The following is a 12,418-nucleotide window of genomic DNA, read 5'->3' on the forward strand; positions in this document are numbered from 1 at the left end:
CCAAGCCACTGTGAGAGGGGACACCAGCATAGCCACTGTGAGAGGGGGGGACACCAGGATAGACACTGTGAGGGAGGGGGGACACCAGCATAGCCACTGTGAGGGGGGGGACACCAGCACAGCCACTGTGAGGGGGGGGGGACACCAGCACAGCCACTGTGAGGGGGGGGACACCAGCATAGCCACTGTGAGGGGGGGACACCAGGATAGCCACTGTGAGGGGGGGACATCAGCATAGCCACTGTGAGGGGGGGACACCAGGATAGCCACTGTGAGGGGGGGACATCAGCATAGCCACGCCACTGTGAGAGGGGGGGACACCAGGATAGCCACTGTGAGGGGGGGACACCAGCATAGCCACTGTGAGGGGGGGACACCAGCATAGCCACTGAAAGAGTTGCAGTAAGAAGGCCATTCAAATAATAAAGTTTACTGTGCCTAATCTGAAAGTCTGACGTTCTCCAAAATCTTGATCTTTCTGCACTGATATGACACTGTGAGGGGAAAATCCTGCTCCATAAAAATGTTATTCCATGTACAACATCAAAAATTAAATGAACCCCAAACCTGAAATAACCAGCACTTCAGATCATGAATGTCCACCTTTTACAGAGTGTAATGGGCTCTGAGTGCAGAGATGGGGGAACACAGGATGGGAGGTGTAGACATGACCTTCATGAGGGCACACAGACTTGGGGGGTGGACATGGGAGATAGGGCACAGGCAAGACCATCTGGAACGCATAGACCTCCAGCCAGTGACCATGGGACTTGGGAAGGGACAAAGGGATCAAGAATCAACAATGAAAGAATAAGGGAAAGTAAAGAGCAAGGCCTCAAGAAGATCAATATTGGGTTTCCACAGACTAAGATGGCCATTAGCCGTACTTAAGGTCTTCACAAGCAACCTGACAAGGCCAGACATGGAATCCTGGGTTGGATTACCCTGGCCTAAACCTCCAGGTAATCTTAAACTATTTTTTGTTACATTTTCTCAATATCAAAACCAGGTGGACATTTAACATTTGCATTTTTTTTTGAGACAAGGTCTACCTACATAACCTTGGCTGGCCTTGAACTCCCTTCATAGGTCAGGCTGTCTTCCAACTTGTAGAGATCCATCTGACTCCGTCTCGGATCAAAGTGCTGGAATTAAAGGCATTCACAACAACACCCATTTCTAATTCTTCACTACCCCAATTGCCCTCTACTCTGATGCTTTTCCTCAAAGTAGTATAGAGGATAAATGTCAAACTCTTTCCCAATATCATATATTTGAAGGAAAATGTATTTCCACAATGCAAACACATTTGCTTCTCTTTAAGAAATTTGATGTCCCCAATCTAAACGTAAGAAACAGATGGATTATTGAAAGCCAAAATATTCTTCACTTTAAAAAAATATTTTTCCAGACTGTGAGGTCCTCTAATTGAATACATTTAAAGAATGATTTGCTTTGGGGAAAATGTGATGTATACTCAACATTTGAAAATGTAGCTATTGTATAAAAACAATCTAAGCTTATTCACTTTGATTATTATAATAACCACTGATGAGCTCTGAGAAGGAAGAAAATCTCATAAATACTGACATCTTACCCTCTCTCCTTCCTCTTTAGAGAAAAGGTGTAATATGTTATTAATCCTACTATTTAACAAAAATATACAGAGTGCAAATTGTACAGAATGTGTACACTGCTGAACACAGTTTAGGAATAAAGTGATTAACCCAAGTAATTACATGCACACAATCTACTCTTCCAAACTGAGAGACATGATCTAATCACTGGATAATTTGAGGCTACCTCAGAAATACATGTTATTTTACATGTCCGTTCTAATGTCTACATTGCCCAATATCCTTATCCAAGTGGAATCATTCTCTCCTGAATGTGAATCTAAGGCTTTCATGTCTCTTGTAAAATTTTAGCACCTTACAACCCCATATTACTTCAATTGACTATCTTCCTGCATGGGTTCATACATACATACGTCTTTTCTTTTACCTAACTGACAAATATCATACAGAAGAGAAAGATAAATTTTCAAGAGTCAGGTGCCATATTAGTTTAATACATAACAGGTAAAAATCAGCCTCAGAAAATAAGCACACTCTGAATACACTTTCCCCAACAATGGTGAGTGTGAAGACCCAGCATATACCATCAGCCTGGCTAACAGTGCGATGTGTTCTTAGTTCAGCCAGACTGAAAATGAGCTGCTATGTCTATAAAACATAAGGAATTCTAAGTTGCTGTTAAACAGTTCCTAGTTAGAGGATATATCTGGGAAGATCAACTAAAAATTGTTTAAGAATTAGCTGTTCACAGTACACCAGTGCAGAGGGCGTCAACTTTCAGACTGCAAACAGGTCACTGAAGTTCTCAATGGCTCCATAAAGCTACTTTCTCCTCTACTCAATGGTTACTAGCATCCCCAGGCTTTCTCTTTACTCACTGCAACATGCTCAAGCATTTATGATGGTCAAATGCAGTTCAAAAAGAAATACACCCGACAAGTATAAAAGAAAAAGAAATTTTCAATCTCCTATCAGACTGGAAGATTTTTCTTGCCAACAATCAGGAATAAAAGGCATTTGAACCACTAAACCAACCAAAAAACATAAACGGCACGGAAAAAAATGTAAAGCTATATATAAATGATACCATTAAATAAATCTAATACAGATCCTGTCATTACAGATATGAAATTATTCCCCCAAATTGCTTCTGATTTTCTAGAACAGAAATTCTACCAATGCTCCTGCTTTGCTCTGCACCCTCCTTTCTTTTAAAGGTACTAGAAGTGCCTAGATCCCTGGTGATAGTCGTAGTTTTAGGGGACATCCATCCTTGTTGTGTGGGAATAGCCATCAAGGTGAGAAGGAACATCATTTCCAACTGTTGTGAAGTTAATAATAAATAAATAAAGGGGAGAGGGGAAGAAGAAAAGAAAGAGAGAAGAAAGAGGACAGAAGGATGGAGGAGGGAGAGAAGGAAGAAATGAGAGAACACAATGTGGAAGTCACAAACACGACATGACAAATGGTCACACTGAAACAGCTAAGATCCAAAAGATGGTGAGCTTTTACTGAGTGAAATGCACCCCAAAAAAGCCTTCCTGTCAATAAGCCCCAATCCTTGTTCACTAATTAAACATTGTGTTCAGCATCTGAATATGGACAGCAGATTTCAACATTCTTTAAGTATATTCAATTCTAGGCAAATTTTCCATTTCTCTGACATTCTGAAGTCCTTATACAGTCCTATCTAACTGGCATTGGGTTCCCAATGGAGACACCATACACTTGTGAATTCTGATTCATCTGATGGTTAAAATAAAACATCTTTACTTCAAGGGTGGGGAAGAGTCACACCCTCCTCTCTCCACCACACCAGCCATACAATAGCCATGTGCATCTGACCCATTTTCATGTGTACATCTCTTTGAAGTGAAGTTCTCCAGAGTCAAGCTAGGCTGAAGTCACCTTGGTATCAAGTTGCTGCTTGACTTGTGTGAGCTGCATGAATCGCCTGCCTTATTTTCCATGTCTGAGATCAGCCACTCCCATCCTTCAGTTTCCACTGATGGCCAAGCACAGACACCCAGACTACACCTAGAAATAAATCTCAGAAGTCCAAAATATTACTTATACATTTATACTTTAAAAGTCAACAGAATGTCACCTGCAGTCGATGGTGTAGGTTTCCAAAATGTCAGAGAGGCTTCTCTTACCTAGATAGCTTCATTAGACTTCTAAAGCAAACAAAACCCCCAAGAGCTTATGTTTACAAAAGCAAACAAAAAACCCTGACATTTATACTGTCATTAATCACATTTCTCCTGAATCTAATGCTTTCCATATGGCAGGATTTAAGATGCTTTTAAATGTTGAGTAGTATTCGGTGATATTTAGTAGTACTGATAATTCGGGGCATATCTCAAAGCATGAAGCACTATCTAGCTGCTCCAGAGTTTTCTTGTTTGACCTTGCATGGTATTGAAAAGACTACATACAGTCTTTGGACTGTAATTTGGTGGTCATCCTTAAGGCAAAATTCTCTGTTTAGTTGTCTCCATGGTTATGCCTCCCTTATCGTGGGCACTTATCTCTAGTATAACAGAAGAAAGAAACAAAAAAAGGAGAGAAAGATAGAGGAACAGAAATACTATGTACACCTGTTACAAAAATCCCCAGTAATAACAAACATGGAGAGCTCACATTCAGGAATCAAGATCACAAGGCAGTCCATTTACTTTTCTTGGTTTTTATTTATTGCTTTGTCCTGTCAGCTGAAATGTAAGCAACAGAACTAATTTATGAGGTACAGAATACCTTCAGAATTTTCTGTGCCATAGCTAGTTGTATGTCTATAGCTAAGTCACAGATACAAAGAGGTAGGACTTGGAATGCACTGTGTACACTTGCATCCAGGCTTCCAGACACGTTCCAAAATCCCCAGAGTCCCTTTTGAACTTGGCAGAGTAGAGAACCTCAAGAGGATAATGGAGAAAGGGTTGGATAAATTCTGGAATCCCTCATAGACTATCAAATAACATTCCAACATCCTCTTTGGCCTGTCCAATGACTATATTATATATTCAGGTTTCATTAAGATTAATAAAAGGAGATAAATGGTAGAGAATATGATCAGCTCACTATATATATGTATATATGTGTTATATATATGAAATTGTGAAAGAATATATTCATTGAGAAAGAAAATTTTATACCCCTCCTAAAAATGTATATCACCCCATATTCACTCACCTTCCTATTCAAGTACCTGCTCATTGTCACTCTTTTTTTTCAGTTAATAATTGCAATTATGTTTTGACTTACAGAGCAGATGAATGGCTATCTCCCACCTTCCCAATTAAACAACGACTAATCCAAGCAATGACAGTTGCTCTCATTGGTCAGCATGGCAGAATCTGGATAACCTAGGAAGGAGTCTCAGTGATGGATTGGCTAGATTTGGTTAGACTGTGGGCATGCCTCTGAAGGATTTTCTTAATTGGGTTGAGTTGGGAAGGCCCATCCCAAATCCACTGTTTCACTGTCTGGGCAGTGGACTGAGTGAGAAAGAGAGAGGGAGCTGAACAAAAGCATTTATTGCTCTCTGCTTCTTGACTATTGATACAACGTGACCAGTTGTACCCAGCTTCTGACTCTGTAACTGGAGCTGGATGGACTGTAACCAGGAACTGTGAATCTGGTAAATAGTTTCTCCACTAAATTGCTTTGGTCAGATTGTTTTTATGCTGCAACAAGAAAACAGACAAAGATTCAAAACAATGGGTGTAGCTAGCTATTCTTTGAATCTTACAAGACAGAGGTAGTTTCAGTAAATATTGCTGAAAATAATGTAAAATAAATAAATTATGGGCATGGTGGTACTAGCCTTCAATCCTAGCACTTGGGAGTTAGAAGGAGGAAGACCATCAATTTGAAGCCAGCCTGGCTACACATGAATTTCAGGCCACATGACAGGGTCCTATCTTATAAAACAAAAGAAAGGGTGTTCAAATGATACAAACAACAGTGAAAGATTATGGTGAAACATTGAAAGTGAAGTTAACTTGTAAGAAGAATAAAAGGGTTAACTACCTTAGAGTCTACATGGTTTTACATAATGAAAAACAAAAACATACCTAGAAGAGAGCGTTAATAAGTTCGTTCATTAAACAGAATCTATGGTTCCCAATACTGAAAGTTTGAAGTGTCAGAATGTCAAATCTAAGACCTATCCAGGTCCTCTGTACAACTTTTGTGTCCAAGATGGCATCATCTTCAGAAGGTAGTATCTGAAGGAAGATAATACTTGGCCTTTCCCAGAAATCTGCCAAGGTTTCTGTATCAGCACATAACAACAGAATCAATGAAGTAGAGCTTGTAGGGCCTCACAGAGACTGAAGCAGCCGCCATGGAGCCTGCATTCCTCTGTGTAAGGACCTCTGCATACATGTCATGGTTGTTAGCTTCATGTTTTTGTGGGACTCCTAACAGTGGGAGTGGGGGTGTCTCTGACTCTTTCACCTGCTCTTGAGACCCCTTTCTTCCTACTGGGTTGCTTCACCCAGCTCTGATACTAGGGTTTGTGCCTAGTCTTTTTGTAATTTGGTATTTCATGTCTGGCTGATATCCTGGGAGGCCTGCTTTTTTCTGAAGGGAAACAGAGGAGCAGTGGATCTTGGGAAGAGGGGAGGTGTGTGGGAGTGAAAGAGTGGAGGGAGGGGAGACTATGGTTGGGATGCATTATATGAGAGACCCCAGGAGTGGAGGAGGGGAAGATGTGGTTCAGATGTGTTGTTTTGCAGAATAATAAATAAATAAACAAACAAACAAATAAATAAATAAATCAATGTAATCACACTGACAGAAAGACCACACTTTGATCATAAGATTGATTATTGTGTTTTGAGGTCCATTCTCCATTTTCCATGATCACATCAGGGAATTCACTCTCAAACTTCTGCCCCTCCCACTGAGTTAGGGGTTGGGAAGAACTCCTAAGGTGGTAGAGGCTAAATTGAGCCTACCTTAGGAATTCCTCTTCAATACATAATCTCTAGATTGGGTAATTTGTTATTTTCCATGTAACTGACAGTCAGAAGCTAAACCAGAAGAGTTCAAGCCACTAGACAAGTCCTTAATGTCTTCTCAATAAATTCAATTTGTGGCATTAAGTTGATTGTTTTAAATGCCAGCTTCTCTGAAATATTCTTGGAGAAAGGAGTCAATGGGGAGAAAGCTTATGAGATGAGAAGATATTCAAAGAATCAGTGAGTTTGAAATACCAGTGCAGTCAAATGAACCCACATGGAGAAAAGCTTTTTATCCTGTCTTCCCAAGGAAGTAGTCACAGTGTGGGTCTTCCTGTCCTCAGCTTTTACAGTTGGGTAGAAAGCAGCAGATAAGGATATAATCAACAGTAGGAAAAGAGAAGGGTGAGGGAGAGGAGGAAGAGGAAGGGAGTGAGTGACAGGGAGGAAGGAAAAGCAAAAAGGAGGGCAGAGACTTACTAACAAACAACAGGGCTATCTGTGTTCCTCCTTTCAGTGTTGGTGAGTGCTAGAGCATCTGTGAACTTTCGGATGGAGAAACAGGTCAGGAAACTAATCCTTCCCCTTACATTTATTAGCCCTCCTCTTTTTGAGACCCAGTTTGCTTTTATGTGGCTCAGGCTGGTCTGGTAGCCTGGAACTCACTGTAGACTGTAGAATAACCTTGAACTTCTGATCCTCCTGCCTCCATAACCTGAGAGCTGAGGCTACAGCCTGCAGGCTCCTTTCTTTTAAATGCCCTTTCCAATTCTAATGTCTCCACAGTCAGCAAAGATGGGGTTCACCAATACCACTTCAGCAATCAAAGAAATCAATGTAAAGGAGCAAGTCCGCCTGAGCCCAAGACAGGAACCCTATTCAATGTTCTTGTAGCAGGAAAATGCCAGAGGTAACTCAGAGGGAAACACCAGATGTCCCCCACTAGTGTGGTTTCCCTCTTGTCCAACAGTCACCTGGACAGATCCAAGGCACAGAGACACACCAGCCCTAACTCTGAGAGTAATAAGAGAAGGCCACTAGGTTGTTGGTCTGTGAAGAAACATTAACACACCTTAATAACACAGCCCCTCACAGATCATCCTCTGACTTGTGGGTTAGACTGAATACCCCTTCTCCACAGCAGCTGCCTGTTTCTTTCCTTTTGACATAACTCATTGTGTAGACTAGAACAGGCCCTTCCTTCCCTAGCAGGGAGAGCATGCAGGAATAGCACAACCTGCCACTGCCCTTACGTGAACAGTCAGAAGAAACCCTGCTTTACAAAACCTGTGAGCTAGCAAAATATCTATATAACACACTGGTCGGTGGGCACCCCACCCCCTACCGCATCCCGGGTTATTGCTACTAGTTTTCATTTCTTTGTAGCTCAGCACAAATTTAATTGCTGTTTAACAGACTGACTGGGTCCTGACTATTTAAAAATTCCCAAAATGTCTCTGCCAGGAACCAGAATAAATAAAAATTGAAAGAAGGGGAGTGAGTGGAGGCAAGGCTGGAAAGCCAGTCGCTGGTCAACAAATATTGGCTGCAAAAATCCTGCAGTGATGAGAGATGAAGCCAGCTCAGCAGCTGACCAATTTCTGATCTCCCAGCCAGCTGTCTCTCATGTGGAGTTCTGTGTGGCTCAGATATGAAGACGTTATAGCATGGACAGTTCTGGGAACTTTCTCTTTCCAGCACATAGTGCATAGAAACTGATTCCAACATCATTCATTGTCCAAGTTCCAGAAGCAACAAAAGGGACTCCTGATCGATTGGTTTTAATTATTTGGTTTAATTCTGGAAGACAACTTTTCTCCCTATACAATGTTAAGAGAGAAAAAAAAAAACCCAACTGAACCCCTCACCCACACCAAACTTACTGTATAAAAATCATATCAAGGAGCAGAAGTAATTGTGCATTTAAAAAATACTCTTTGTCTTTTGGCGCACTGTTTTCTTGCATTTTTTTTAAATTCTCCCTGTGCAACTGTCCAATTTTGGAATAAGAACGAAAAGGGGCGGGGGCTTAGAGTGGCGGGTCGAAGCAGTCAGTGACCAGAAATTTTTAGGAGCCCATATCATTTCTATTTCCTAATCTCTTCCCTTTTTCCTCTCCCTCTTTCCTCTCCTCCCTCCCCGCCCCCCCCCGTGTGTGTGTGTGTGTGTGTGTGTGTGTGTGTGTGTGGTGTGTGTGTCTGCCCCCCCCCCCCTTGCTCTCTCTCGCTCTGCCATCTCCTCCCTTTCTTTCCGGATGAGATTCAATCTCCACATCACTCTGAGCCCCCTCCCCCACCTCTACCCCCGCCCCCGCTCAAGCATTGGATAACCGAGAGTTGGGAGCCTGCAGCAGCAGCAGCAAGGGAGCCTCTGCTCTCTCCATCTAAGCTGAGATGCTGGCCTCTGGGTCCTCAATTCCTAGATGGCAGTTCGCCCTTTCCATCTCCCGAATCAAGGCAGCTTCGCCTGCAGTATGTCTGGCTTGTTTTTGTCTTTCTACATTTATTTTAACTCGGCCCGGGCTCAATCAAATCCTGGCAACAAAGCCCGAAGCTCAAAGCCACCGAGGTGGACTGGCGGCCAGCTCCCGGCCCCTCCTCCCACCGCCCAAACTCGCCTTTGAAAAGACAAGCGCCGGGCCAGAAAATTAATGTGTCGGTGGAAAGGAGGATAAAAGGCTGAGACGCGAGTGTCCACTAGTGCTGTGGGCTTTGCAGTTTTCTTCTATATACCTTTTAAACATCAGGGCCTAAAAACTAAGAAAGCACTCCGGACTCCCGTGCGGGAGCCGACCCTAGTGGGAGCGTGGCTCCCGCCCTGCTCCCTCCCCCATCTGGCTGAGTCGGAGAGAGCGGGTGCTTGGCGCGGTTTGTCTGACACTTGTAAATGGAAGTGGGATCCAACTTGGAAGCAAACGCGCCGGAGTCTGGGGGCGGGGAGGAGGGGAAAGCAGAGAAAGACTCCCATCCGTCGCCTGGTCCAGTGTTCCTCCCTCGCGCCGCTGCGTAGCGGGTTCAGGAATACCCCAAGCAAGATCCAGGTCCCGAGAGCACGCGGCGGAGAAGTGGGACTCCCCCAGGGAGGCTCAGGACACTGGCTGACCTCGCTCCCGGATGCCAGCGCTTCTTGCTTCTGGGAGACTCCCAGCCTCCACGGCGACCTCACTGTCTGCAGCCTATCCCTACCTTCACGTCCATTTGCGGACAACCCCATGGCCGGGCATGCTCGTTATTGTATCTGAAGGTGGGTGACACCGCCAGCACGCACACCCAGGAGCGCCCCCTTTTTTCTGGTAGCAGGAGCCAGGAGATGAGCCTTAGTGCGCCCGGGAACACCCGGCACTCTGCACCCCATCCGCTCTCCAAGCGCACCAAAGCATGCAAGAGCAGGGCAGAGAAAAGCAACACGAGTTGCTTTCCACAAAGTCTAATCGTGGTCAGTGCTTAAACATTTCCGAAAACACACGAGACAAAAGTCGGCTAGGGAGAGAAACGGTGAATTAGTATACTGCTAAAAATACCCGGGCTCGCCACCTCTCGTCAGCCTGGCCCGATGCATTTTAGCTCAGCGACCCCAGCTGGCCGCGTCCTCTTGCTCTCTGAGCGCCAAGCGAAATCCTTCCAGGCCCTCTCTGCCACCTCCAGCCAGCTCCCTAGGATCCCCAACTGCACTCTGGAGAACCGACAGTCCCTCTCATCACCTCCAGGAGGGACTCCAGGCGCGGACCAGTGCGCCTTCAACATGCCCAAGCAGAGCCGCAAGGGCCCTTCGGCATCCTTAGGATGGTCAGACTTGCGCTATTCTCTTTTCAAATAGGAAAGCCCGTCCTCCCGCCCGCCAAAAATCATGCTTTCTCCCTAAGCATTCGGGTCCATCTTCCCGTCAAAACAACAGGGAATCATCTCTTGGCTACTCAACCAAACTGTCGCCCCAGTTCAAAGTCTGCTGTCATTCAGTACCTTTCACAACCCGACAAGACTCAGATGTGAGGAGAGGACCGGCGAACAGTCTGGGCTACCGTTCCTGCACGGTGGAAGTGCAGGCTAGCTTCTCTGCTCCGCACATAGCCTCCTCTAGCAAGCACCCAACTTGTGCCTCTAGGTCCTGCAAGTGCATCCATTGGCATCTGCGCCTTCCCCCTGATGTTGCAAGCGCCAGCCAAGCGGACTAGCCGCCTGATCAAATCCACCTGCAGCCAGCCGCCACAGCTCAGTGAGGACCCAGAGGAGCGTGCAAGCATGCAGACCCGCAAGCACTCTTTCCTCTTATCCCTAGACCTAAACTTGACCAACTCCCGTAGCTATTTCCTGGCTCCAGCAGCAAGGCTGAGTCTCCCTGGGTTCTAGCTGGTAGCGGTAATGACCACAGCTCCCGGCAGCACCCAGGCAGGAACTTTACAAGGTGAAAAGTTTCCCCCACGCTTTCTGATGGCTCTAGCTTGCCGGAACCCCATTACAGCTTCTGTGTAACCTGGTAGCTGGGGCTGTTCTGAGAAAGGTGCGCTCTAGTCGGTGCACCCTGCAGCCAAATAAGCACGCTAAAAATCCTCACGCACCCTTGCCTCGGCTGGCGATGCTCTCCTGCACCAGACGCGTCCTCCGTGGTCTTCTTCTCCGGCCTAGGGCGAGCTGGCCACGCCGCCGCCTCCGCCGCAGTGCTCGCCGCGTGCTCCCGGCTAAAGCTGGTGAGGCGAGCGGAGGCGCTCCGCGCTTGGCGCTCAGGACGCCGCCACCGCTGCGGGTTGGCGGGCGGAGGAGGGGAGTCGGAGGAGGATGGCGGCGGGAGGAGGGGGACCGGGAGAGAGGTCCCAATGCTCAGCCCAGATCACAGCGCAGCCTGCCGGGAGGAGCGGTTCTCGCGTCTGCTCTCGGCAGCCTGCACCGCTACAGCTAGTCGAGGAGCTGCTTCGGGTTCCCCATCGCTGCCGCCGCCGCACTGCCAAGCCCCCAGCTTCGCTGTCTCCTCCTCCCTCCCCGCAGAGCTGCGTCCTCGTGGGGGACGACCAGTGATCTCCGAGCGCCACGCGAAGACGAGAGGCGCGGGAGGGGGCCGGGGAGACGCGGCGGCCGGCAGCAGGACGCTCTGGGCGCCTCGCCTGGAAGCTGGACTAATTTTAGAGCCCAGGCTTCCTCCACCCCTAGCTGGGCTGGAAGGACGCACCAAAGTGCGGTGCAGAGGCAGTAGCGGGGAGAGCTCCCTGCCGTTTTCAGAGCGCGCGCGCGCACGCACCACATTCAATCGGCCCGGCGCTGCATCCCGCTGCCTAGAGTGCCCTAGACTTCTCCGGAACAGAAGAGGAAACGGAGGCACGATGAGGCCAAGATGGCTTACCCAAGCTCCTCAGGCTAGTTGGAAGTGCAGTGGGCCAAACTATCAAACGTTGTACCTCCTGCTGCCTACACTGGACTCGCATTGCTTTCCCACGTATTTCAGATCCTACGGATCACCTTTGTGTGAGAGGGAATCCGACTAAAGAGTAACATGACTCATCACCCCCTCCCCATCTGAAACACTGTGGGATGGGAAGACATTCCGAATGGGGATGAGTGAGTGATCTCTGAGGAACTAGGTGATTTGCAATGCCAACTGGTGGCCCTCTAATTGCTATAACTTCTGTATCATCCTCACTAGTGCAAGGATTTCTGGAAAACGCCGCCCCCACCCGCATCCCACTACCCACTACTGCAGTAGCCCTTGCTCCCAAGCTGGGAGCGAAACAGCTCAACCTAATGGCCAGCGCCCCCCCCCCCCAGTCCCCGCCTATCCCCTTCCCCCATTTGTCTAAAGCAGGTGCTCACTCCAAGGAGGTGCCTGAAGTGTCCCGTCCCAGGTAGCTTCTCCAGGACTCTGGGACTGAGCACTAATACCAACAGA

At 46.7% G+C, this 12,418-nt stretch overlaps 1 protein-coding gene across 5 annotated transcripts in view; it reads right to left on the bottom strand.

The window, feature by feature from the left end:
* Positions 1–11,661, bottom strand: part of Fat3 (FAT atypical cadherin 3) — a 599,580-nt gene extending 587,919 nt beyond the window's left edge. For all 5 annotated transcript variants that reach the window (XM_006990546.4, XM_016008861.3, XM_042280463.2 and 2 more), the window contains exon 1: positions 11,100–11,661. The gene's annotated coding sequence lies outside the window, so the exon portion shown is untranslated. The remainder of the gene's footprint in view (positions 1–11,099) is intronic.
* Between the last annotated feature and the right edge of the window lie 757 nt (positions 11,662–12,418).

Source organism: Peromyscus maniculatus, chromosome 7 (assembly GCF_049852395.1).
Source record: "Peromyscus maniculatus bairdii isolate BWxNUB_F1_BW_parent chromosome 7, HU_Pman_BW_mat_3.1, whole genome shotgun sequence".
Lineage (NCBI taxonomy): Eukaryota > Metazoa > Chordata > Mammalia > Rodentia > Cricetidae > Peromyscus > Peromyscus maniculatus.